This window comes from Aplidium turbinatum, chromosome 18, assembly GCF_918807975.1.
Source record: "Aplidium turbinatum chromosome 18, kaAplTurb1.1, whole genome shotgun sequence".
Lineage (NCBI taxonomy): Eukaryota > Metazoa > Chordata > Ascidiacea > Aplousobranchia > Polyclinidae > Aplidium > Aplidium turbinatum.
Window position 1 is genome coordinate 8,027,375 of NC_137489.1, and position 3,275 is coordinate 8,030,649.

The following is a 3,275-nucleotide window of genomic DNA, read 5'->3' on the forward strand; positions in this document are numbered from 1 at the left end:
CACTGTTTTGTGCTAGAATACCGAAAACAGGTTTTTTCAAAATAACTGCTTTTCTAATCAAGATAGACGCAATCACTGTTCAGAAAGCAGATAGGAAATCATGCTTTCTGCATCTTTTGACACAAAAACCGTATCTTTAGCTCAAACAGTTTTTGAGATATGCAGATTTGGTATTTGGGAGGAGGGCGCAAAACTTTAGGGGGGGAGGGCCACCTCTAAATCAATTTCAAAGTCAAAAATTTTTTTGCAGGAGTTATTTTTTCTGACAACCTCACCTTTTCAAAGGGTGTCCCACACAAAATTCAAATTTTTTTCATTTTTTGCCAAATAAGAGCCACCCTAATGAGGACATTGAGGAGGTCTGTATAGCCGGCAATCCTTGATAATGTGTGCTGCCACCTGCGTTTCACCACACTCACAAGCAGCACTCTCTGCCGACGAAAGCAAGTACCTCCACGTGGCCGCCCCCGCAAGTACCGACTTTGGGAAACTAAACTTGCTACAACTGTCGCTATAAAGTTATGCGGAAGAACAATCATCAGAATGGCACCCCCAGACCAAGCACAGCGCCCTTGTCAGGGCGAACAGCACCAGCTGTTGTAGGTCAAGGAGTGACCATTCTGCAACTAAATGTTGAAGGCACCACCAACGCTAAACTAGACATCATCACACCAGGTACCATGAAACAAACGCTTGTGGAAATCACCGAAAAATTGTAATTTATGAACAGTCTTCCCTCTAAAAAAGCAATGAGTTGGTTTTTCATCCTTTTTGTGAGAATCTATAAAACCGTCTTTCTTTTATTATAGACAACTGTCACTTGCGGTGCTCATCAACGTGGCAAGAGTTTGTTGATTAACAACATTTTGCAGTACTTGCTTCGGCAGTACATAGGCCTATACTATACCGGTAATTGGAACGATGCAGATTAGTACGGCTCCTGCGCAAGGATGACACGCAAAATCGTGAAGCGTTCCATATTTCTTTAAAAAAAAAAACGTTTTGCAGTAGGCCTACTAAGCTAAATATTTTCATAATACAATCAGAAAAAGTCTTTAAATTTATATGTAATATATTGCCAATTTATTATAAATTGAGTGGGCACACCGACCGATTTTGCCAACAAAAACTTGTATAAAGAGAACACTGCTCGTGAAACACAATAACGGTGAAACGCGCACTAGTGTTTACATGACATTTGCAAACTTAAAATAAGCAACCCTATGCTCACAGACAATTTCAAAATTCGAAAACAGACGTTTTAATCAACCACTGGGACAGTGTGGCTGGACATCGCATTGGAATAACTTTAAGCAACCCCCACCTTGAACTATAATCTGATTGGTCGGTCGGTGGAATCGTATGCAATGCGAAAATATGCTTCCAGGAAAGTATTTTTTGCCTTCGTGCTCTTTAACTCCCTCAAGAAAAGTATTTTTGGTTATACTTGTACGCTGATACCTTCCGCGGGCCGCAGCGATACAGCGTGGCGGGCCGCATGCGGCCCGCGGGCCGCCATTTGGTGACCCCTGCTCTAACCTATTCTGCAAAATAAGAAAAAAATCCACTTTTAATCACTTGCCTAAAAATTTTCAAAATCTTATAAATCTCATTTTTGGTTATTGCAGCTCATTTTACATTCAATTCTGACAAAAATGATATGTAACATGACATATCTATCATTTATAATGTAGATTTCCCAACAATTTAAAAATGTTGCTATTTGCGACCAAAAATGGGGTCATTCCATATCAAAACAGCCAATATGAAGATATCTTGTATATGGTACCTCTCAGATTTTGCTGAAAAGTTGTCATACTATGCCTTAGGCTACCAAACAAAAGAATCCTAAGTTTTAGATCAATATCTCAAACGGTTTTCCTATGGCGGCCATTTGAATTTCAGGCGCTACCCTCGTTTTTGACTTGGGGGGGTAGCGAATAGCAATTTCAGCCATTTTCAGAGCCCCATAACTTTTATTGTAATTGTGGTAGAAGACTAAAAATTGCTGTGCTAGTTCATCATAAACTATACTACACAATTCAATAGTAACAAACAACATCTCTTGATGCATAAGTGTTAGGTGGGTCATCAAAATCCTGTTTTTTTGCCCCGTATAAGTGATTTTTTCAATTTTCAAATGCTTCTACCACCCAAACCAATCAAAATATTTCTCTAAAACCTAATTAGTGTTGGGCGATATATCGAATTTTCGATACGATACGATATCTTTTCAATATCGTTCGATAACTCATAACTGCAAACCCCTACAAAAACGTTGCCAAAGCCAAACGGCAAAAGTTGAAATTGCCTCGGCAATTGCTGTGAACGTTTATAACGAAAAAAATTGTACCAAACATGGAAAACGAGAAGCGAAAAATATGCTAGAGTAGTCTATCACGGCCGCACTGTGTGATTTGTTGTGATGTAATAATACCAAAAGTAGCGATAAAGCGAGCAACGCGATACGCACGCTGTTACGGTAATTCACGTTGAATAACTCACGAGGAGGAAAAGTAAGTTAATTTTGGGTTGATTCAACGTTCGAGTCAGCACAAATCGATTTAATTTTCCCGGCTGGTTATATTGCGTAACAACAATGCCCAATAAGAAAGTTACGTTTGTTTTACATTAATTCGACATCTAGCGACGTTGAATTATCATAAAATAACGTTAATTGCTCAACCAAGTACCGGTAACAAATTAATCGCTCCCTGCGAGAAGATTGCCTCGATTTAGGTATGCACTAACATAATTTCGGCACAGTTGGGATACTGCGAGCAACACAAAGTCTGCTTGATGAAGAACTAGATGTCAGAATCGGAATCATCAGATGCTGTATCGGAGGATGAGATTGTCGTGTCATCACTGGAATCGGACACATCAAGAGGCTCATCGCTTGGCTGTAAATCTACACTGTCTTTGCCGTTCGCAATGAAGCGTCCACGTTTTCCCGCTTTTGTGCTTTGATACCCATCCACACGCCTCTTTCGCAGAGCTCCATCAGGGTGTTGACTAAGGAGCAAACCTATGGCTGTGGAATAACGACTGGGAGGGATATCTAACCCTAACCTTACAAGCGCTCTTGTGGCCTCGGCATTTTTATTGCCGACGCTAATGCGCCATTCATGCATCTGCGTCGGCAATCACCTCGGCAATTGCCGACACTAATTTCGAAGACTGAGAAACTCTTTTCTTAATTAGTACAAAAATATCGAAAAGTATCGAAATATCGAGTATTTTTTCAAATATCGTATCGTTTTGTTTTTTTCAAT

At 40.0% G+C, this 3,275-nt stretch overlaps 1 pseudogene; it reads left to right on the forward strand.

Annotated features, from left to right (window-relative positions):
* The first annotated feature begins 886 nt into the window (after nucleotides 1–886).
* Nucleotides 887–985, forward strand: LOC145788028 (U6 spliceosomal RNA; annotated as a pseudogene).
* The last annotated feature ends 2,290 nt before the right edge of the window (nucleotides 986–3,275 follow it).